Here is a 25,632-nt window from a genome sequence, read left to right on the forward strand (position 1 = left end):
GTTTTGAATGTGTTTGTGCGTGGTGGTTTTATTGTTGCAGATGTCGAATTGTGGGTTTATTTGGGGAGGTGGGTGGGATGCAATATTGTTATCGCGTGTTAGATGTCGCGTTGGATGTGTTTGAAACGGGAACTTCAGGTGATGTTTGAAAATTTAAGTTTCCTTTCATTCAAACCGCTCCTCTCCCCACCCCCGTTTATTCTCCACGAGTATAAAAGCCCATCAAAAATGACTGCTTGGTGGTATTTTATTCAAAATATTTACGGACACTGGTAGATATGATGTTCCGTAGCAAGAAGCGATGTTTTAAAACACTACATGTACAAATGTGACCCTACTTTCCTTATCTTCTGGGACGTTTTGTTTCGACGGTACAGCCTCGTGAGCATGCCATGGTATTAAGCCTCAGGTGTGCTTATAATCTTATTTATTTGACAACCTACGGCCGTCAATGAACACTCGTTTTACTCTGCGTGCGATGCACATCACGTGCAGTGGATTTCACCTCCCCAACCCTTGTATTTATTATTATTATTATTTAAAAAAACGCTTCTGTACACCACCCTTAAGGCTCTATTTGCAAGTCACCGTCTACATTTCCAAAAGCAGAGATGTAATTACTCTTTTATGGAAAAAAAAAATTCGACTTTTTTTTTGTTTTTTTTTAATCAAAAATTGACCGTAGTGAACGTATAGTCGTATTTAAAGATCGGCTTTTAAAACCCCACTGAAATCGTGCTGATTGAGGAGGACAAACAACTACGCACTATGTTTTATTTCGGTAGATAATTTGAAGACTGTGGCCTGGTTGCATAAAGCATTCAGAAGGAAAGCTTTGAGGATTTATTGAAATATTTCCTCACGTTTCCCCTTAAGGATATCCTTAATTTGAGGATCGTTGCACATTTAAATATTCCTTAAGTTTTTCCTTTAAAATTCCCGTAAACTCAAGGGAGCACCCCTCCCCACCCCCCTCCTTCCTCAAACACCAACCTTAAAGTTTCCAAATGGTGCTCTTCATGGAAATTGGTCACAAAGAGGATGATTATAAATATCGCCGCGCAAGACGTCATGAACGTGTTTTCAGAGACTGCCTCAACAGATATTGCTATGGATTTGGAAACCTTGTGCACACAACAGCCAGGTGCTATCGATCAGCTATATCGGTATGTGTTTCTAGGTGGGGTCCCGTCCTATGTTTAATGGGTGATTAATTGTACGTGCGCTGTGAGTTATTTTATAGTTAGGATTTTTACACCACCACCAACTACAACTACCACTACTACATCCACTACAACAACGCCACCTTCCCGCACTCGACCGGTCGCCATTACGCACATGTTTTTGGCTGGGGATGTGGGCGGAGCTTTCGTCATCTCAGGTTGAAGCTCCGATCCGAGGAGGGGAGGAGTGTTTCCTCCAGCCAATGAGCGGAGAGCGAGCACCACACGTGCGCAACAGCCAATCGGGAGGCCGCCACAAGTCGCCTGACAACCCACCGGCCAATCCGGAGGTGAGTTGCGTTGGGGGGGAGAGATGAGCGGGTGTGCTCGAGGAGGGCTGTCTCTCTTTTTTTCCCTTGAGCCTGTCCCGAGAGAATCGCTTGCCTGTCTCCTCTGCTGGCGCTTGCTCTCTCGTCGCATGCCAGAGGAGCGTGCTGGAGCCTGACGCTGCCCTCTGTACCCGGTGCTTGCAGCGGCATCGAGTTGCAGGTTCAAGTACAGCCGAGCCGGATCGTCAAGGGCCGCACGAGGCGGGAAGGTCCAAGCTAGCTCTGATCTCCAGCTCACCTTTCCTCGAGCTGGAAACCTTCAATAAAGACCCGACAGGGTCCATTTCTTTGGGTGTGCGTCTGTGTGCGGGCCCGTCTTCAAGCAGAATTGTGCAAGTGCTTTTCTTTGCTCATTGTACATTACATTCTTTATTCGTGATAACTCTGCTCTGTGTTCCCCTCCCCGATTATTATTATTATTATAAATAAATTTCCCTTTTGTTGAATGTACCAGCTCGTTTCTGTGTTTCTTTCATTGGCTTAGCATGCTGTGTATTGAGAGATAGCGAGGGTAAATTGTTCATTTGGTCTGGCACGGCTCTGGTAACTCTGCTCGGTTACGCTGGATCCGAGTCGTTACCTGCGACTCGGATCGGACAGTCGGCCGAGGGTGTGGTTCCCCGGTTGTGAGACCGTGGGTATTTAGGTATAGTGAAATTATCAATTGACCCTACCCCACATGGTCGACCTATTGGCGATCTTTGGTCCGATAAGGGACCCGTGACCTTTCGGATTTATCTGAAAGGTTCGACCTAAATTCCGGGTGTTCGGTGGAGCCGACTCTACTGCTCCTCCTAGCGGTCGTGCTCGCCACCGAGACCCGGCACTACAACAATATTCCCCTAATCTACAACACGTACTAAGGAATAACTAGAATTATATTAAGGATCTTTGACCTCCCCCCATCCCCAACCCCCCAGGACAATATGTTTTGAATAATATATTTATAAACTCCATCAAACTGACAATTCCAAGGTATGTAACACGTGCTCTCTGGGCCGATGTAAAGGTATGTTCTGGTGCAGGTGCAGCTGAATGAGTTGTTAGTCCGTGCTGCTTGTGTGGTATTTTTGTGGTGCGAACATTTATTCCTTCATGTTCAAGTTATTTAGATACTAATTCACTTGATACCAACGGCTTACACGTGCATGTGTGGAAACGGCCGTAAAACTTATGATCATGATGATAGTGGTGGTGGCCCCAGGTAAAAAGGTCAACTGCATACGTAATAAATAGATTCAATGTGGCATGTTATGGGGTCCATAACTCGTAAGTCCCGTGTTTAAGAGAGACGTGTGGGGACTCGTTTGACTCTGAGGAGTCCCAGTTTACCCTGTGGACCCAGCTGGACTTCCCCAAAACGAGGGATTCTTAACATTATACACTATTTGTAGTTATAGTGTTGTAATTAAACATAAAAGTACTTCAACACACATCATTCAACGATACAATGTGTTGTCTCTCTTGTGCTTGAGAAAAGCCTCCACTAAAGCTTCTGTCTCTTCCTGAAGTCAGTTTGTAGATCACTTCGCCGCATCTTGCTTTGGGACACCTCTTCCTATCTCCAATCCGGTTGCCGAACACGGCAACGGCTCCAGAGGATTTTTTCTTACTTGAGGATTTTCTCAAGGTTGTTTTTGCAACAGTCCTCAAGAACATCCTTTGTGAAGGAATCAAAGTGTACCTTCGGGCGAAAAACAATCGGTCCATACATGTCAAGAGATACGGTTGCGGACGCACGCACATGACGCAGATACGGTTGCGGACCGACACGAAAGTCGAGACCAAATCCATGAGCCACAACTGGTCCAAATCCAAGTTAGACTTTGTCCAACTGGGGCTAAAAAAAAATACATTGTGCGAGGAGTTGACATCCATTCAAGGAGTCCCATCGCAAGTTTGAAAAAGGCGTTATGATGGACATCATGAACATGACGTGGTTGATGGTTCATTGGTAATCAGTAATCATGATGGGACAAAGCAGGCTAAACAGGTGGACAAGGTTCCAAGTTCCAAGTCTCAGCCCCGTATTCTAACTGAGGGAGGTAAACACCGCCCGGACAAGTCCAGGTACCAGGGCCTGGGAGGTTATTTTAACTTCCGATGAGAACAAGAAAAAGTTATACGCAGTCGTCCAAGAGTGCGGCTTGCCTTCAAATCCATGTTTGTACGTGTCGTCTTCCAGCAGTGCTTGTTCCATCGAAGATCGTGCGAGACAGTCGCACTCAGGTGGTCGCATACCAAGATGGTCATGCACCCAGGTGATCACACATTCAGATGATCGCATACTCAGATGGCCATGCACGCATAATGGTCACACACCCATAGTGGTCACACACCCAGATGGTCGCACACCCAGATGGTCGCACACTTAGATGATCACACACCCATAGTGGTCACGCACCCAGGTGGTCGCGCACCCATAGTGGTCACACACCCATCGTGGTCGCATACCAAGATGGTCACACACCCAGATGGTCGCACACCTAGATGATCACACACCCATAGTGGTCACGCACCCATAGTGGTGACAAACCCATAGTGGTCACACACCCAGGTGGTCGCATACCCATAGTGGTCATGCACCCATAGTGGTCACACACCCATCGTGGTCGCATACCAAGATGGTCACACACCCATAGTGGTCACGCACCCAGGTGGTCGCATACCCAGAGTGGTCATGCACCCAGGTGGTCACGCACCCATAGTGGTCACACACCCATAGTGGTTGCATACCTAGATGGTCACACACCCATAGTGGTCATGCATCCAGGTGGTCACGCACCCATAGTGGTCACACACCCATAGTGGTCATGCACCCATAGTGGTCACGCACCCATAGTGGTCACACACTCAGATGGTCACGCACCTATAGTGGTCACACCCATAGTTGTCACACACCCATAGTGGTCACGCACCCATAGTTGTCACGCACTCATAGTGGTCACGCACCCATAGTGGTCACGCACCCATAGTGGTCACGCACTCATAGTGGTCACGCACCCATAGTGGTCACGCACCCATAGTGGTCAGGCACCCAGGTGGTCACGTACTCATAGTGGTCACGCACCCATAATGGTCACACACCCATAGTGGTCACACACTCAGATGGTCACGCACCCATAGTGGTCACGTACTCATAGTGGTCACGCACCCATAATGGTCACACACCCATAGTGGTCAATCCCACGTGGAGCGATAAAATCTGATGTTTTTTTTTTAACACCAGTACTGTGACATCTTTAAATGTATTCTTGGCGGAGACTCTCAAACTTTAAAGGTGATGATATCCTTTCATCGTTTATCCTCGTCATTAACGCCAGGCTTGATCAGCGGTTTGTTGTGCACTGGAGCTTGACCAATCGCAATGCGGCAGTCTTCTCGTGGCCAATCAGAGCAACGGAGGAGGAGGTGGAGGAGGAGGAGCCACAGTGGGCGAGCCGAGCGGGTGGTAAATCCATCGGCGCCTTTTATCTCCTCGCATTGCGAAAGTATTTGTATTTTATTTTCTGCCGCCGGTAGTTATTTCTGTTGTGAATTAAAAAGCGACTCCCCTCCCCCATTCCAAAAAAAAACAAACAAACATTAAAATCCTCATTTCGTGAGGCGATGCCGAAGTGGTTTGTTTGCTTTATTTCTCGCGCTCTCGAGTCTCGTACCCCTTCAGCTGTGCTCACGTCGCCGGGATCTCGTCGCGGACGTGAACCCTGCTCACGGAATCTCGTCGTTTCCTTGGATGAAGTGAACACATGGAACTTTGCGTGACGGTCGTCGCGCCGTCGTGAACCGTGAGGTAAACTCCATAAATGGTCGACAACGGCTCTGCCTCTGCGAATAACAGCTGTGTTTGTGAATGTACAGTTTATCTGATTTATGTTCTTATTAAGTGAAGGACGTTGTGGAATATCATTGTCGGTTGACGTTCCCGATTTGGCGTTCATTTGAGCTCTTCGTCAATAATGACGTGACGTGACGTGACGTGACGTGATGACGTCATGTGAAAATCGCAACGTCCCATTAGCGCATCAAATGTGCGTGTGAGTGTTGTTTCGTTGCTCTGACGTCACATGCTGGAGAGCGAAGTTCGTTGTTATTATGCAATTTATTTATTTATTTTGTTTTATTTTATATTTTATGTTTTATTAATTTATTTTATTGTGTTTTATTCTATTTATTTTGTTTTATGTTTATTTTATGTTTTATTTATTTTATTTTGTTTTATTTGTTTTATTTGTTTTATTTATTTTATTTATTTATGGCTGTTGACAGTCTGGTTGTAATGGCAGTGTTCCTGCTGATCCAGCTGTGCCTGATTCGCTCCACGTTTGACTCGTTTCTCTGCTCTTTGCTTGTTTACAGGAGAATGAGGTGGGTGGAGGGATTATGTAGGAAAAGGTGAAGAGTTACTTACTTCTGCATTATTATATATATTTTATGGGTCATCCCATTTTGTGTGGGTTGATGAGACTTTTAGGTCGTTTCAGTGTTTATGGGTGATTGTGCACGGAGTATCGTTGGTGGGGGTCTTGTGTGGTTTTTAACCAAGCCCGTGCCTCCTCTCCGAGGGGAAGAAAAAAAAAAGTTCGAAATAATTACAAAAAAAAATTCTTTCATTTATCTATAACTAGTACGTGCCCGTAAAAAAAAATTGATAAATATTCCAACCGCGAGCAACAACCACACAGGCCGTTTCTTCGCTCTCACGTGCCCATAGGTGGGTGGCGCGGAAGTTCGCATATCACAGTTATGATGATTCGCAATTTAGGTTTTAATGGCCAATTATTCAATTAGCGCCAACGTATTTTGCCTTTTCGCAATGTCCTCGCAAGGAAAAACAAAAAGAGAAGAGAAGAGAAAAAAAAATTACTTCCTGGTTCGGAGCATACCAGCACTCTGATGTTACCGAAATTTATGCACCGTCTAATATGAAAACGATCATAACTTGGGCCATTGCGTTTATCTATAAATGCGCATAAGAAATCGAGAAATTATAAGAATACACGAAGTCATCACTCTCCGGAAGTCCGCACGTTGTAACCCGTAATGGGGAACGCGGCTGAGCTTCCCTTCCCCATCGGCCACGCCCACGCAACAACGTGTCTTGTCATTGGTTTGGTAAATAAATGGCCATAACTTGGGAAGTACTTGTCCGATTAATATCAAACCTTGAAAAGACACATCCTCAGGGCCCCAGCAATATACCTGGCAAGTTTCAATTAGATCGGACCAGTGGTTGTCGAGAAACGGCGGTCACAGACACGCACACACATTGCTGGAATCTATCTATAATTCCAGCAATCTGTGTGTGTCTGTGCTGGTATGCTCCGAACCAGGAAGTAATTTTTTTTCTCTCTTCTCTTTTTGTTTTTCCTTGCCACGACATTGCGAAAAGGTAAAATACGTTGGCGCTAATTGAATAATTGGGTATTAAAACTAAATTGTGAATAATATTCGAACTTCCGGGCCACGCACGTTTCGGGCACTCGAGAGCGAAGAAATGGCCTGTGTGGTTGTTTGTTGCTCGCGGTTTGAATATTTATTGATTAATTAATTTAAAAAAATTTTTTTACGGGCACGTACTAGTTATAGATAGATTCCAGCAATGTGTGTGTGTGTGTGTGTGTGTGTGTGTGTGTGTGTGTGTGTGTGTGTGTGTGTGTGTGTGTGTGTGTGTGTGTGTGTTTGTGTGTGTGTGTGTGTGTGTGTCTGCGACTGCTGTTTCTCGACAACCACTGGTCCGATCTCATTGAAACCTGCCAGGTATATTCCTGGGGACCTGAGTATGTGCCTTTTCAATGTTTGATATTAATCGGACAAGTGGTTCGCAAGTTATGGCCATTTATTTACCAAACCAATGATAGTGTACACGGTGCTATGACGTCACAATTCTTCTTTTTTTTTTTTCCTTTTTTTTTTTACACGTTCGGCCACGCACTAGTTAATTAAAATGATCTTGTGTTGGTGTGGTGTTCGCGCAGGCATGATGGGCTGAATGGCCTCCACCCGTGTTGGATTTCCTTGTCCTTGAGTTAACGGTGGAACTTCATAATAAGGGATCGTTGTTGAAGTTAATGGTTTGCATGATCTGGAATGTGCAGCTGCGCGCTTTGTACCGCACATAGTTTTGTTTTTTTTCGATTAGACGGTACTTTCTTTGTACGCACAGCGATGTATGGTTGTCATGAAGGAGTTTGTACACGGTAAATGTTCAACAACGACGGGACAGCTTGGAACTTTGGAAGTGTTGTTCACGAAACATTGTTGTTGCTCTGTTTATTATTCCTTGCTTTGTGATGCTGGGACACCAGGTTTGAATCTCACGTACTGTTGATTTCTGTTTTGTCCAACTACTTGTGATGTCCTTGTAATTGATTGTGAAAGTACACTTGATATCTAACTTGCTGTTTATCTTTTTCATGTGATTTAGGAACAAGATTTTTTTTTCCCCTCCATGAGCCTTGACTCATTGTTCAAAAATAATAGTTTATTTTAATGTGACTCGCAAGGACAACATATGACGATGAACAAAATCAACGGAGTCTTATGAGATGTCAAGCTGTGGTTTGAGAACATTGAGATAGATGTCCGAACTCCAAGCAGGCCAACCAAGTTTGTTGGCTTTTGGAAAACAACTTTTTTCTGCTCTGAATGGGATGTCGATCACATTACTTGTATGCAGCATTTGGTGTCCATCCCTAGTTTCCCTGAGAAAAAGGTAGTGGATTCTTTGAAACTACAGTACTCCAGTCCAGGTGGGAATAGTTCACATGGGATGATACTTGGCTGGGGATTTTAGGATTTTCGTTCAACTATGATGGAGGAACAGCAATTCTTTGTCCAAGTCTGGGTGTCTTGTGAAATTCTTGAAAAAAGCGTCCGCAGTGAGAACGATTCGCTAAGAATGACGTAGCGCGGTTCCACTATCAACTATAGGGCACTTTGCATGTGGCTTGAGCACTCAAGCAAGCACTCCAGTTAAATGGTTGATAAGAAAAGGCTGGCCAGGCTGATTTTTATTATAATTGTTAATTATTAACTCTCAATTATAATTGTTGCTGGTACAGTACTTCATAAATTTAGTTTTTGTACTATAGTTGAATTGCCTGTCAGTAAAGTTTCCCTTTTCCCAAGAGTCTTTTGACCGACATATTGATAAAAGTAATATCTTGCCATGAAAAAGGTTTTGCTCGCTGCATAGAAACAGGGTGACCTGGTTGATAACACTGCAAACTTTTGCCATGATTGTGTCATTGTCTCCCTCCCACCCAAAGTGGACACTTATTGCAGCTTTGAGTTCTTTTGCTTTGTGCTTCTCACCCTCCCATTCTTTGGAATGTCAAATTGTGTACAAGAGGAATTGCTTCGTGCTTTTGTTTCAGTGAAGTTCATTCGAATGTTTCAATGAATCATTCAATGTTCTTCCTCCGTAAATGCGAAATTAATGATTCTCCGTTTATATGCTGATCCAACTTGTGGAAATTGAGTTCTTTTCCACCACACTGCTTTCCATATAGGATCCCTTGAACTTTAAAGCCAGTGTTCACCGTGCATGCAGCAGTTAAAGAAATACAATGAATTCGTTCAAATATAGACTTTAAACTTTGCGATGTCACCAGGATTGTTCTATATTAAATTGTAGCTCTTTTGTGGATAATCGCCTGTGAAATAAACATTGCGGATAATCTGCCATGTTGCCTACTCATCTGTGCACGCATCACGTAGTACATCGTTCGCGGTTTGGGCAAACGTTACAACTTTATTTTAGAACGTCTGTTTTTCACCAGATTTGTTTTGATTCCCTGCGGAGTACCTCACTAAACCTCTGAAAATATGGACAGATTTGGCAGTCCCTCTGGGTTGCAGGGCGCAAGGTCTAGCAGTAAATGCTTTAAATCATTTTGCTCGATGAAGCTGGTTAATTTTGGCACGTTACTAAACCTTTTTGTTCATTCAATATAATTCTCCAAACAAGAGTAAAAGATGAGTTTAATGCTTTGGAAATTTCACATTTTATTGTATGTGTATGGAGGGAACATAGCCTTGCTTGCTTAAAGTACGTAGGTATATCAGCTTAGTTATAAGACTCGTTATTATTTCTTTAAATTATCAGATTTCACTCCAGATTTCAAGCCTTATTTAGTCCGGACAATATCTGATCCTCAACACTGAAATAATATTTCGATGATGTACTTTAATTGGTCTGTGAGAGTAGATCATGGAAAATGTATCATATAATGCATGAAATCTCTCCAAGCTCCTAATTTGAAAACTATAGCACTTACAAATGCAATTTATACAGTGATTCGTAGCTCCAATGAACAGGCATTCGATAACATGAGTGAGTAAAGTGGAAAAAATAAGCGTTATCATGAAGAAATCGTTAAGGCGTGGTTGAGCAGGCTAAAAAACATGGCGGCTTCAGACCCCGACGAGGGTACCCAGGAGATGCCTACAGTCCTCAAAGAGTGAGGTGTCTGATGTGCCTGGTAAAGGATATTAAATAAGGCTGTTGATTATCTTCAAAAGGGGTATTTTAATTTACCCAAACAATTTTCACTCATTTACTTCCTTGGAGTTCCCTTCGTATGCATGCAAAGTTTCAGGCCGCAATGTTTCATGGTTTTGGAGTTATGGAGGACACACTACACACTACACACTCACACCCTTTTATTAGTATAGATTTCGTTTGAATTGAAGTGATCTCGTCTTCTCCCCCCCTCCACCCCCCCTGCATATGGGTAGTTGACCTCCGCCATCGAAGATGGGCGGAAGTTACTGTTTTCACCCGTCTGTTTGTTTGTTTGTGAACAGTATTACGGAAAAACTCCTCGACGGATTTCAACGAAACTTGGTGGGGGGATTAGGTATGGTCCAAGGACCATGCCATTAGATTTTGGACTTGGTCCAAAGTTCAATATGGCCACTATGGTGGCCATTTTTTCACTTGTTTTTATTGAACTCTTTTTAAAATTAATTAATTATTAATTCCTCCACCACTGAACGTGGACATAGGTTATGTTTTCTCCTTTGTCTATTTGTCTGTGAGCAGGATATCTCAAAAAGTTGTGGTTTGGTATGTTGGTTAAAAAAAAAAATTGGACGAAAGTTTGTGAACAGGTTGGGTGTGTGTGCCAATAACGAATTGATGAAATTTCAGTGAAGATCTGCGTCCGAGAAGTTTTTCAGTGGTTCCTCACCATTATAGAAAGTATATTTCAAAACGTTATGGACGGGTCATGACAAAACTTGGTGGATGAGTTGATTCCATGACAAGAACAAGCAGATTAGATTTCGGTTCGCGTCTGGATCCAGATCCGGCATATCTGTGGGATACAAAATGTAAACTGTTTACCCTTGTGAAGGTGCGTGCTGTACCGAGTGACATTATAGTTTTAAAATGTATCGTTATCCGACGCCCTTGCTGTAAAAAAAAAAAAAACACATGGCAGCGTTGACTGTCATTGCTCGAGACAGTACTAAACGATTGACATTCTTAAAATTGTCATGCAAGCTACAGTCATTATCAGATGAGTAAACAAACCCCCAAAGCCAATATATATGTATATATATATTTTTGAAACCTGGTTCAAAATTCACCCCAAAAAAACAAAAAGTTTTGATCGATTCCTCGGTAGAAAATGAAAAGTAATCGATCGTCGACGCGATTGATTAATTTGGAACAGTCCTCATGATTGTTCGAGTTGTTGTCGGTGAATCGCTCGACACCCGACCTTCTGCAGGGCGGTCTTGTTTTCCTTGTTAAAAAGGGTTTATTTGTTTTCTTTTCTTATCAGGTAAGTTATACCTGCATAACTTTTTGGGGTTTTTTTTTTTTTTTAAATGAAGGTTTATTTTGGTTTTATCTGCGTTACTATTGGATCTTCTAGACATTGTCATGATAATAGAGGCGTTTCATGACTGATGGTAAACCGTGTATGTGTACTGTATATAATTCTATTATTTGACTATCAGATCACTAGTCTGCTGGCTGTCCGAGTTGATTTTGGACACCTTTGTCCATGTGATATTCTTATCTTTGCACCTCATTTCGACCAAATGCTGCGAATCAAACATTTTCGGCTGTGTGTTTCAGCTTTTTAAAGTGTCTTGTACATCCTATTAGTCTTGAGTCGTTGCACCGGGCATCCACCTACCATATCCTCTTTTATATCAAGAATATAGTCATGCCTGGTGTTGGCTTAATGGTTAGGGTGGTGGGCTTGGGATCCCAGGATCCTGAGTTCAAATCCCACTCGACTGTTGAATTAATACCAGGTGGGGCTGACTCTGCCTGTCATCCTTCCGAAGTCGTTAAAATGAGTGCCAGCTTGCTGGTATCCTGTGTCGGAGTGGTGACCCGTCCAGGATTGTGCCCAATAGCCATGGAGACTGCTTCGGGAGCAGCAAAACTCTGCACAGAGGATGGTCCCGATGGATGGTGGATATAGTCACACTGCTTTGAACTTGCATGTTTTCAAACGTCATCTTGTTTGTTTTAAGTTTTGTTAAACAGTGATTTAAAATGTCATTCCTCGACTCAGATTCATTTGGCAGAGTTATGTAAATATGCAATGATTTAATAGACAGAGGTATAAATGTTTTTTTGTTTTGTTTTTTTCCATCTGTTCAGAAGTGTAAAATGTGCGATGGCAGAGGCTCGCCCACACTATCGTTTTCCATTGATTAATGCACGTCTTGGTGTCCAGATTGTCAATCCTTCTGAAGGTCACGCTGGCTTTTTGTGCATGATCGTTGTGCGACGCTTTTTTCAGCCAAAATAAACTTAAAAAAAAAATAGTGCATTCTTGCTTTTAATTACAGCAATGTGTGATTGAGAAAGAACAATATCCAAACGAGTGGCTGGAGAGGCGGCCGTTGCGAAACGTTTCGGGAGCTGCACGCGAACGTGAACTCCTGAAATGTTCGATCACCCGTTGGTAAAAGTGGAGCACTGCATCAAGAAGTGTGATGCACGTTTTGAGGGAATTCAATTCCCCCTGCAGCTTCTCCTTTTGCGAGAATGGAAAGAAAACCTTTCGTTTTTCGACATTTCCATTTGAGAGATTCCATGGCTAAAAGCAATGTGGTTGGTGTTTGGCACTCCTCTCTGAGAAAGACTCCTATCCGCGATGCACATGATTGATGAAACTGCAAACTCTATCAAACTAACTTTGTTGCATTCAAGCATCAGACGTTTTTAATATCCACATTATACTTCATACCAGTCAGTTATAACAAACAAACCTTCATTTGTCAGTTGTGAATGAACCTATACAAGAGGCTAGAGACTTTCATGTTGATGAGCAAACGACTGAAACGTAGCTGTCTGAGGCCTGGAAAATAAACCGAGGCTTTGTGCGCTCGAGAACCTCCAGGGGCACAATTTTGACCGTAAGTAACCCCGGGCTTGTCACATAGGGAGAAGAGGAAGGGAGAGGCTGATGTGGTTTTCGCACAACATGGTCAGCTTTTGTAGCATGTGATCTTGCAGTCATCCATTGAGCTGATCACCAGTTTAGTTTTCCTGGGTAAGGGAAATGGGTCATCCTGTTCATGTCCAGGGATTCACATGACGTGCAACGTGCTTGCTTGACCAATGGTTTTGTCAGATCAGTATTGCAAAATGAAACGAATGGTTGCTTATTGGTGGTTCATTGTGGATTGTCGTTTAAAATGCAAGTAAGCTTCGGTGTAATGCAGAGGCCGTTTGACTCGTCCTATCTGTGTCATATTCTGAATGGTGTTATCCGCTGACGATAAGCATGGAGGAATGAAGGACTGGTCTTGCTTGTGAAGGTTTGTGTCGATCTGCTCCGGTGAAGGATGAATGCCCGGAATATCATCTTTCCGACTTTGCTTCTCACAGTTGTAAATGTACTTCAATCGACGTCGTCTTGATTTAGTCTGTTGTAACTTTTAAAGCATAACTTCGTCGGTCTGAGATTAACATGATGTCTGTTTATTGAAAACATTGAACAGCGTCTTATCCCAAATTATTTACTGACATTCTATTTGATTCTTCTCACCCAAAAGTTTACCTTTTTTTTTTTTAATATAAATAATGTGCTTCGAGATTATTAATTTTTGGTTGTTGTGGCGTCTGAATAATTAAAGGTGTCGTAACCTGCTTACCATCTGGGGAATACACTTAAGCGGAAAATTAACACCCTTGTGCATCAGAATGTATTTTTAATGGGATTTAATCTCCTGACAGTCGACAAAAAGATTGCTCAAAGGTAAGTACATTACCACATGAGCTATGAGAGGAAGTCCAAACGGGTCTTCCAAGATCAGGGTGTGCATCGACGGTGAAATTTTGTCCAATTATTAGTTTGAGTTATGGTTGAGTTTGTTGCTTTTTATCAACAACACACATTATTTCCTTTATGGCACTCTTTGAAATGTTTGATAAGGATACTTGATGCCAAAATTGTAGCCTGGTGTTGGCTCGGTGGTTAGGGTGGTGGCTTGGGATCCGAGGGTCCTGAGTTCAAGCCTCGTTGCCCGCTGAATTGATTCACCAGGGGGTTGACTCAGCCTGCCATCCTTCCGAGGTCGGCAGAATGAGTACCAGCTTGCTGGGATGACCGAGTCATTCAAGTATCCTGCGTCGGAGTGGCGACCTGTCCAGGATTGTGCCCAATAGCCAAGGAGACTGCTTCGGCAGCACCAACGCTCTGTACAGAGTATGGTCCCAATGGAATGGTGGAATGGATGCCAAAATTACAGCGTTCCAAAGTGTGCCTGTTAAAATCCGAATTTATCGGTATACGGACGCTACAGTCATTAACACCAACAAACAACATGAACAAATCACATGCAAATTTAATTATTATCTTGCCAAAACAAAGTTTTTGCAAGATATGTTAGTCAGGTTGTATGTTTTTTTTTTTTCTTTTTTGTTTGTCTGTCATCACGTATAAAAAAATTCTGCAGAGCACAGTTATCATTGGAAATTTTTGTAACTTCACATATCAGAGGCGTATAGAGGTCCCTTTCAGCACATAAAATTTTGAAGGTCAAGGTCAAAGGTCAAGGTCACTTTGTCGCAAATCAGGGGAGTCGACGAAACCCTTATTTTTTGAGTAATTTTGATCGGATCGTCTTCAAATTCATGGGAATATAGTTCATGGTCTGGCGCTCAGCTGATTAATTTTTGGTGGCGATTGGCCTTGACCTTCATGGTTAGCGCCTTAGGTCAAACATATATGTACATTTTTGTGAGATATGTACATTACAACAAAATATGTACATTTTTGTGAGATACTGTATATGTTTCAAGTTAGGCCTTTGTTATTTTATAACTTTGTTTACGAATCCGCCGACGGTATATTTGCCAAAATTAAATATAAATATAAAACATATTTTTAGCCTTTTATATTTATACATTTTCTGCCGAAGGTGCAAAAGTTTCAAAACCCGAAATGTAAACGTCAGCATTTATTTTCAAAATATAATTTCGTGCGCGCACCAAAATGCCGAGTCCCCTTTAACCAAACTGCTCAGTAGTCTTCGGACATGGCGTCTGAGCAGTGGTCAGCGTGGTTCAGATTGACTGTGGTTTCTGGGGCGAAAGTGATTGTTAAGAAGTATGTCAGCGGTATAAATTTGAGTGACTGTATTGGTGATTTAATCACGCAACATCTTGACGACGAATATTCTGGCCGAACGATTGCATCAATTCAGTGCAGCAGCAGGGATGATTCGCAGGCTACTCTCGATCGTGCCGATTTTGTTTCCATCGAAAGTTGGACACCGCTGTTCGTATTGAAAGATTTCGCTGCCAAGTACGTCAAAGTTTTCCTGTGAGATGCTGATAAAATAATCAGCCTTTGATGTGCTCATGGGGATGGGGAGATGGTACGATCAGATGCCCACTGAAAAGTAAGAGCTGGTTATGGCACTGATTGACCGTTTTGGGCGTGTTGACTCTTGGTAGACACCTTTTTAAAATCATATCCAGCACGATGCACTGGTGTGCATGCACACATCTACGACTTGGACAGTAATTTTCTCAGCAATGTTTCCATTTGTTTGATGATCCAACAGGTTTCCATAAGAAAAACATGCCAGACTATATTGTAAAAACAAGTTTTAATCCTTCTTTATTGTTTTTCACATCAGATGATAGTGAACATGGGCATCCTGCATTTGAATGGTCTTCCATCTTCAATGTTTTCTTGGATCCTCCTGGTCTGGGATTTATATTTATTTCCCCCCCCCCCCCACCTACCCTTGTCTTTTCCATGGAACATCTGAAAACAAATCATAAAAATATATAATTTCTAAAAATTGAAATTATATTTATATTTATATTTCGGCCAACCGACCCTACATTTTAGCTAAAGAACTGTGTAAATGAAGTTATAAAATAACTAAGGCCTTATGTGGAATAGTTTACAAAGAAATACACTGGAATATGAACTATTTTTGATATTGCTCTCATATAACATGCATTTCAGCATATATTTGGTATGCGTAATGTAACGTTACAAGCCATATTTTCTCACAAAGCTACCAATAAAACCAATTATAGTTGTCAGACAAACCGTATCCTGTGGGATACCAGAAAAAGGGGCTGTGATGATTGTATACATTTATGAATAACAACTATAACAACAAGTATTGTATGGCCACCCTGATCTTGGAAGACCCGAAACGTTATCCATTTTATAAACCAGGCTGAACAGTTGGGTACATATCCATTGGGACCATACTCTGTGCAGAGAGTTGGTGCTGCTTAAGCAGTGTCTTCGGCTTGTGGGTACAATTCTGGACGGTTCGCCACTCCGACACAGGATACCAGCAAGCTGGCACTCATTTTGCAGACCTCGGAAGGATGACGGGCAGTCAACCCCACCTCGTATTAATTCTACAGCTGAGGGTGATTTGAACTCAGGATCCTTGGATCCAAAGCCAGCACCGGGCATGGTGTTTGCTTAATGGTTAGGGTACATAGAAAAGGACAAATACCTGTGCTGGGTTGCACTGGGACAGGACCATTTGTTCCTTTGTTTGGGCATGGAAAGGGGGATGGTGGAATTATTGTTTCAAATGTTTCTTGATTGCAGTTGAACAATTTGACAGTTGGCTTGTATGCTGCACAAATGTGTGACGTCATTTTCTGATCCTTACTTCCAAGTCTTATCCTGTATTCACATGGATCGTACTCTGTGTTCATTCCATAGAATCTTTATTTGTACTAACATTTTAGTTTTCACCCAAAATATTTGATGTCAGGTAGTGAGCTTGTTGGCGTCATGATAGGGTGTGGTGGTTGATTGTTGACTACTGTGGCCGTGAGAATTGCCACAGGCGGCGGTCTTGGATCGTGACGTGGGCCCTTGAACGGTGAGGTATGCTGAACCAGTCGCGAGCACCGCGTTCGCACGAACTATTACTCTACCAATTCCTGGTCCCATAAAAGATTAACTGGTCCAAAGCTTTGATGCACCAACATCCATTCTCTCATGTCTCAGCGTGCGAAGGTTCAGTGCATTGCTCGGGCTTGTGTAAATAAATGGTGAGTGATGGTAAATGTGTTTTTGATCTTGCAAAAGGAAACCTCCACTTTTATCGTCTTTGTCTACATATTTGTTTGACTGGGTGACTGATTAGAACAGGCTCTGATGAACTATAAAATGAATAGCTGAAGTTTTGCTACACTCGTGCTATGAAAAGCTCTCACCGCCCCCTTTCTTCCATTTTGTGTTTGCATTGACATTCATGAAGGGAGGGGCTGCAACGTCTGATAAGTAACCCTGTACAATATAGATCATTTCATGACTGTCAGTAAACAATATACTATATAGAATATAGATCATTGCATGGCCATTGGTAAACGATGTACAGTGCCGATAGAAAGTCTACACCCCCTTTCAAAATTTTCACCTTTTGTTACCTTGCAGCCTGGAATTAAATTTCATTAAATCAAACTTTTTCCACCTTTATTCACACATTGTAACCCACAACTTCCAAGTGAAAAACAAATTCTACAAATTTCGGAAAATTAATTAAAAATGCAAAACTAGAATATCTTGGTTGGATAAGTGTCCAGACCCGTTATTATAGCAATTGTAAATGAGCTCAGGTGTACCCATTCACCTTCAAAATCACACATCAGGTTTAATTGGCCTCCACCCGTGTTACATTGTAGTGATTCTGATTATTTCAGAATGAAATCAGCTTTTCCTGTAGGTTTCCTCTGTGATTGTGTTGAATTGTGGGTAGTGCATTTCACAGCAAAGACTCAACCATGACACCCAAGGAGCTTTCAAGAGTTGTTCGACCGGGCCTCTCCCAACCATATCCTCTTTTATATCAAGAATATAGTCATGCCTGGTGTTGGCATAATTGTTAGGGTCGTGGGCTTGGGATCCGAGGATCCTGAGTTCAAATCTCGCTCGGCCGTTGAATTGATACCAGGTGGGGTTGACTCTGCCTGTCATCCTTCCGAAGTCGGCAAAATCGATACCAGCTTGCTGGGATGATTGAGCCATTCCAGTATTATGCGTCGGAGTGGCGACCTGTCCAAGATTGTGCCCAATAGCCCAGGAGAGTGCTTCGGCAGCACCGACGCTCCGCACAGTGTATGGTCCTGATGGATTTGGATTTGGAATCCCCACCGCTGGAATACTTTGAAATGGACAATCTGGGTCTGTCTTGTAGAGGGATTTTACAAAACAGATGGTTCAAACCGAGCACCTTGTACAGCACTCACCAAAGAGCTTAAGCACTCAAGCAAGCACTCCATCAAAATGGTTGAAGTATGTACTGTATCACCATGGCTTGGCAAACGATTAGCAATATATACAGTGATCCGTAGGTATGAAGATCAGCGATGTATGAAGCTCGATCTTACAGTAACCATTGCAACTTGTTTCAAGGCAAGGCGTATCTGGAATGCCGAATCAAAATGGCAGCTGAGACCCCTGAGAGGTGAAATTGGGCTGACCAAGGATAAGCCTTTCATGAAGGTAAGCCATTAATTATCTTCAAAAGGGGTGTTTAATTTTACTCAAATACCCAGTTTTCATTCATGCACTCCCTTGGAGTTCCCTTTGTAAGCATGCGGAGTTTCAGGCCGCTAGGTTTCATGGTTTTGGAGTTATGGAGGAGACACATGCACACCACACACCCGACTGACTGACACATTGACATTTATTATTATTATTATAGATATTGTTGCGGGCCGGAGTCCGGTGGCGAGAACGACCACTAGGTGGGGGAAGTTACGTCGTCTCCCCCCAGACTCCCGGAATTGTAGGCGGTCGCTCATGGATAATTCCGTGACGCGGCGGGTCGCTTAACTGACCGTGGACGCCAATACCTCAACCGCGTAGCGAAGGGTCTTCCTGCCAGGTGTAATCAGTTTACCTAATTAACCACGCGGTTTCAACGATCGGGGAACCATGCCCTTGGTACGCCTTGCCTGAACCGGATCACTCTTCCAACTACGGTAGAGTACCAACTTCCAACTCCAGATCGGATGCAGCCGAGCGGAACTGCCAAGGACATACCGGCTGGAATGAACAGATTATTGGGGATAAAGACCCGGCTAAACTCAGATCCGAACCATGCTGGACCAATGAAGGAAAAGACGAAAACGAACTGGGAACATTTGTACAATGATTTATTTACACGAGGCGAGGAAAAACATGCGACACAGGAACAAGGTTTATTGGTGTGTTATGCAGGGGAAAGAAGAGAGAGATGTAGTGCGACAATTTTTACAGCAACTTATAAAAGCGGACAGTGCAGACTTGCCTGAGATTAATACAAGCAACAATTACAATAATCAAAAATATTTTTTAATTTACTTAAAGGACAGGTGCCACACACTCGGATACACACTCAGACAAAATAAACCCCCATTAAAAGAAAAGGGGACCTTTTGCAGCCAGGAAGGGAGGGAGCTGAGGTTGCAGTTCTCGGGGGAAGGGATGCTCCGTGGTGCGGCACCTGATAAAGGTTGAGTTGGTCAGCCACAACCGTACGTGTGGAGTTCGTGTCCGTGAAGAAGCTTGAGTGGAGAGCGCGGGCCGCCGAGGCGAGACTTGGGTAGACACTTTGCAACAACGCCAACGAACCCACCGAACTCTCCGACCACCAAAGAACCAACGACCTTCCTTCTTTCTTTCTCAAGACCCTTCCACCAACTCGACCACCCCCACAAAACGAACCCTCAAATCCAACTACGACTCCAAGCAGCACTCAACTCCCCAACACCACCCTGAGGATCGTTTCGGACTTTATAGATCCCCCTGGGTCGGGAGGGGCTTGGCGAAGCTGACGTCATCGTCCGTCCCGATTGGGACAGGGCCTTCATGGGGTCCGCCCTTTCTGGGCAGGGTTTCGGCCAGGCCTGCAAGCCCGCCCACTTCACGTGTGTCTGGACCTGCCAAGAAGGAACTACTGCAAGATTTTGCCTCTAAAAAACGAGTCTCCAGTTAGGTGAGTCGGCGGTGAAGTGCTTGTCCAGCCCAAATGAGAGTTGCAAGCGAGAGGAAAGTACTGCGGCTCCAACAACACGGGAAATAAAATATAAGGGGAGAAAATTATTTATTAATCTAACTAAAAAAAAAACATCGCAACGCACCCCTTTTGCTGCCCACGACACACAAGGGAGGGATCTATCTGCGCATATACTAACTTCGGGACAACTGTATGTTTGTATGCATACAGTTCCGAGAACCGTAACAATATCATCGAGAGATTTTATACTTTATCCGATCATACCTTTACTCAAGTTGTAAAATGTTTCAGAACTTCCAGTCAATGTTTGAGATTTTTTTTTTCCTGAACTCAAACTCTAATAACACAGCAACGTGTCTGTCCTAGGACCTAGAAGGTTTTAACGTGGTCGCCAAATGGAACTGCCCTTACTAATTGCCACACCCTTCATGAGGGTAGTTAGCTATTTTGTGTTTGAGCAGCAAGTTTAATCAGCTCTGAAATAATTGAGTTGAAGTGTTTCCTACCTCTGCCACTAAAGGTGGACGGAGGTTAGGTTTTCACGTCTGTCTGTCTGTCTGTCTGTCTGTCTGTCTGTCTGTCTGTGAGCAGGAGATCTTAAAAAATTATAGATAGATTTGGATGAAACTTGGTGGATTGCTTGGGTATGTGACGAGGATTGATTGATTAGATTTTGGTGCTGATCCAGATACGAGAAAAAAAAATTAAACTGGTTCTTCACCATTGAGAGAAGCCTGGTGTTGGCTGAACAGTTTTAAAGGTGGCTGGCTTGAGATCCAAGGATCTTGATTTTGAGCCCGTCGTTCCATTGAAATAACACCAGGTGGATTGACTCGGCCTGTTATCCTTCTGAGATCAGCAAAATGAGTACCTGCTTACTAGTAATGGGGCACTGCATCAGTGGCACAACCGTGCTCCAGAAATGATGCAACCAGCAGCCACAGGCTGCATATGAAGCAACGACAACAACCATTGAGAGATGGGGCCAAAACCTATATATGGCATGGTCTTAAAAGGTTATGGATGGGGTGTGATAATTGTTGGACAGTTTGGGTGTGTCACGAGGATGAATAATTGATTTGATTCTGGTAAAGACCCAGACCCGGAATTTTTACAGTGATTCTTCACCTTTTTTGAGAGATGGGGCTAAAAATGATACGTAGCATGATATTTCAAAAACTTGTGGATGGATTATGACAAACCTTGGTGGATGAGTTGGTTAGGTGACAGTAACAAGCCGAGTAGATTTTAGCTAAGGTCCAGATCTGGCCCATCAGTGGGATACAAAACGTAAACTGTTCAGCCTGGCAGAGGTATGCGCTCCACTGAATGCTATTCCAGTTTTATCACTTGATCTTTTTTTTTTTTTTTTTTTTTTGCACATTATTTCTTATTTTTATAAGTGAAGACTGAAATGGAGAAAAAAAAAACAATTAACTTGTGTCATGTGTCTTTTGTGGTTTTGTTATCTGAATTTGATTATTTCAGCAAGAATGCCTATTTCCTCAAATATGGTTTAACTCTTAACCATCCATCCCAATTCTGTTCCTCATCTGTTCAAGTTTAACTGCCACCATGCCAGCTGACTGTCTGCAACAACTAGCAATATGACATTGTAACAAAGGGCTTCTGCGAATCTGTGGGTTTGACACAATGTGTGAACTTTCCAATCCAAATCAACTGGTATGTCCTCACCTCCTGGACATGGTGATGACTAACTTTCCATCCAACCTCTCCTGTTCCTCCTCTGACGATGTTCTGGTCACAGCCTATCGCTCTCTCTGGCTATTGTAAGGAAGACTCAGGAAATTGCTAGTCGTACAGGCCAACTACAGGGTCTTCATTCTGCCCTCACAAAAGGAATGGGTCACCTTTTTCATATTGATCTTCATTTGATGGTGATTCGGCCTGGGAATATTTCCACAAAAGTCTATTTTCTCTCACGCACAAGATTATCTCATCCTGTCTGCAGCATAGTACACTATTCATCTTGTGGTGAGGCTGTTGTGGTCAAACTGTCTGCTTTCTCAAAATAGAAGGCGAACTTGACAAGGTTTCTTCAGGTCATTCTGTAAGGCTCACACAAGTGTGTCCATCCTGAGGTAGAAAACGTCATCTTGCAAATGTCAAGGCTGAACTCTCGAACTAGCTTCGGTCATCAAAGTCGTGGTGGCACCTTGTGAAGTATCTCTCTGCTCGGTGCGCACACGTTTCCAGAAACCAGGAGAGTTAAAATATCATCTTTGAACCTGTGTTATGATGACACCTTGTTAAACTCGCTTCAATTCAATATTGTATGATGACAAGCTCTGACATACATTTTGTCAAACTGCAAGAAAGCAAGGAACATCCTTGTAATGAACGCTTGCAATATTTCAAAGGGTTTTTACAAAAATATTTTTATTTTTTAATGACATGGGCATAGTCATCATTGTCATGAGCCATCTGCCTAACTACAGGTCCATGCAATGAAGGATAGTTCTGGAAAAATAGCTTCTTGGGAAATGGAAGATACTGGGTGGTTTGCCATTACTTTCAGGGTTTGGACTTGAACCTGTTAGTGCCTTAGCCATTTGAGCTGACTGAGAACATTCACATGAACATTGGATTTGACAGAATTGATTAAATAACTTTATGGTATTCACAGAATATGTACCCCATAGCCTTGAGAAAGACTTGGTGCGAGCCAATTCTTCTGGCAGCAAATTTGTAATTTAAATAAATAAATAAAAAATTCAAATCAAATGAACACAAAATAAAATGGGTATTGCATTGGAACATTGCATTTTGTCTTCAGAAAGAACCCAAAAAAGCAAAAAGTAAAGATGAAGTCATCAGAAGTAACCTGGATAGGACTTGGGTTTCTACTGCTTCTCCTCTACCCTCAAACCTATCCGGGTACAGCCAGGTGAGCCTTATTCAAAAAAAAAGCCGATTCAAAAGATTGAAAAATTCTGGCTGCCAGACCATGTTTCAGGTCAGTTTTCAATTTAAAACATATATATATATATATATATATATATATATAGATATATATATATATATATATATTCCACATCACTACGAGATCATAATTTTGAAGATTCACATTGATGCAGCAGTTGAAGAGAATTTTAAAAATATTTTCCTTCAATCCAATATGGCTGCCAAACCATGTGACCTATCAATTATTCATGAACACGCTGGTATCCCTAAGGCTTGGGGACTGTCTGAAGTTTCCCCTCGATCTGTCCAGCTGTACTGGAGAAGATTTTTTTTATGGGTTTTAGGGTAAATCCAATATGGATTCTAAACCATGTGACCTCTGACATCATAGGTGGGGAACTTTGTGTTCCTCATGGATAGGCGGTCATTCCTCGGTTTGAGATATTCCTCGGTGGTGGACGTAACTGGAACGGTGGACGTAAGAGTTCATGGAACACCTTACCCCGTGCAGTCTTGAGAAAAAGTACTTGGTCGGGGTCGGCTTGCGGAAAATTTGATTGGTCGAGATGGCCTAAAATGGTGTGTAATATTTTGTCGAATTACTGCGAAGTGCAAGAAGGTGATTTGCATTCTCCAGTGTTCAAGTGTATAATTCAATTGAAATGAAATAGACTTTAAAGGTTGTAGCAAAAAGAAAATTTCTCGCATTTCCGATGTTTTCACGAGTTTGATTTGCATTCAGGGACATATCAATTGTGCTTAATCATTTTGAAATTCCCGTATTGCAGGATGTGTACATTTAATTGTAATCGTATGATAAAACTGACCTGTTACTGTGTGTCCTGTGGAACAATGTCACGATGGAATGTGAAAGCATGCATGCCGATTTCTTTTGAAAACATGACGATGGGTTGGGTAATATGATGTTTCACTTGGACTTCATTTGCGACCGGTGTACCTGGCTGAAATTTTGTTTTGTGTTCGTATTTTTACCTCTGCTACCGAAGGTGAAGGAGGTTATGTTTTCACCCCTCTCTGTCCGTTTGCTTGTTTGTGTGCAAGATATCTCAAAAACTTGCAGATGGATCCGGATGAAACTTTGTGGACATGTTGGGTGTGTGACAAGGAAGAATTGATTCAATTTTGGTCGAGATTTGAATCCGGATCTGGATACGAGAATTATTTAATTTTTACAGTGATTCTTCACCATTGAGAGACGACAGGGCCAAAAACGATATACTACTGTATCGCATGATATTTCAAAAATGTATTGGGCCCGATATGTTCTCGTGGATCAGGAATTATGTGGCGGAGGTATGCGCTCTTCCGAGTGCCCTTCTCGTCAAAAAAATGAAACAAGGTTCAAAAATGAATAGATTTGGTTGGTTTGTTGAAAGGATTATTAGGTATAACAATTGGGAAAGTCGTCATTGAGAAGAATCTTAACAGTGCATTAAGTGCCAAATGTGCCCTCATGTCAAATTGATTATATCCACTGCACACTCTTTGTGGCTTCTGCTACATGTGCCTTCATTTCATTTTATTGGCTCTCGTAAGTAATTTGCAAATCTTAGAAATATACCTAAAGGTATATTAAAAAAAAAAAAAACTTTTAAGGGGAGAGAAGATGGTCAATTTGTTCCAATTGCTGAAGTTATTAAGATGTTCCTGGGATCAAGTCAGATCTTGTTGATTGTAGTTGTGCTACTGCTGGTAATGATTTTGTATCGTCCTGTGATTGCTTCAAGTATCGATTGTAAATGATGAGCAGTCTTATCGTGCCTCCACTCAAACGTAAAGTTATCTGACAGGCATCCGCAGAGTTTGCAGCTGTGAACGATGGAACCTGAGATATACGGCTTGGCACGTGTCACATGGCGTGAGTTTATAGTTGGCCTCAAGCAGCCCACTCGGCTTTAAAGTTTAAATATACCGACATCTTAATAGGATAAAATTAATAGTAATAAGCAAAAAACAAACCTTAACATGAAGCTAATTGCCATCAATTTGAGATGTGTGAACATGTCGACGGTTTTGTAATTTTGGATTATATATTTATAGTGGGAAAGATCTCCACAGAGCTTTATTGTGGACCACAACCCCAAAAGGGAAGCGTGCATTTTCGTCACAAGGATTTACTGAAAGTACCTGGTCACTGTTTGTTCCAAAGTTTTAGTTGTGTTTCCAGGCTGTTTTGTGGGGGTGAAAAAAAAATGATAGGTGATAGTTGGGAAGAACTTGCAGTCCTTGGATTAACAAAATGGAAATATGGGACGATGGGGAAATATTCCTATGCAGGTTTGTTTCTCACTTGTTCCTCCATTGTCTCTGGGGATAAACCTCCAACGGCCAACTTGGCAACTTTGTTCCACCATTGAACCGAACATGCCTGCTGTTGGCTTCATGGTTAGGGTGGTTGGCTTGGGATCCTTCCACAGAGGATCCTGAGTTCAAATCCCACTTGGCTGTTGAATTAATACCAGGTGGGGTTGACTCTGTTTGTCATCCTTCCGAGGTCGGCAAAATGAGTGCCAGCTTGCTGGTATCCTGTGTCGGAGTAGCGGTCCTTCCAGGATTGTGCCCAATAGCCCAGCAGACTGCTTGGGCAGCACCAACACTCTGTACAGAGTATGGTTCCAATGGATGGATGGAACCGAACATGTAGCGGGGTTTGGGTCCTC

The 25,632-nt window shown here is 42.6% G+C and overlaps 1 protein-coding gene across 7 annotated transcripts in view; it reads left to right on the forward strand.

The window, feature by feature from the left end:
* Positions 1–5,016: 5,016 nt before the first annotated feature.
* EEPD1 (endonuclease/exonuclease/phosphatase family domain containing 1) overlaps positions 5,017–25,632 on the forward strand; it is a 104,868-nt gene continuing 84,252 nt past the window's right edge. For 5 of the 7 annotated variants that reach the window (XR_015049601.1, XM_085847495.1, XM_085847490.1 and 2 more), the window contains exon 1: positions 5,017–5,345. The gene's annotated coding sequence lies outside the window, so the exon portion shown is untranslated. Of the gene's footprint in view, positions 5,346–5,411; positions 5,921–13,007; positions 13,349–25,632 lie in introns of those variants that run through there. The other 2 variants (XM_085847491.1, XM_085847492.1) reach the window with 2 other exon arrangements.

Source organism: Eptatretus burgeri, chromosome 11 (assembly GCF_056783735.1).
Source record: "Eptatretus burgeri isolate ZD-2024b chromosome 11, Ebu_testis_v1, whole genome shotgun sequence".
In the NCBI taxonomy this organism is placed as follows: Eukaryota; Metazoa; Chordata; class Myxini; order Myxiniformes; family Myxinidae; genus Eptatretus; species Eptatretus burgeri.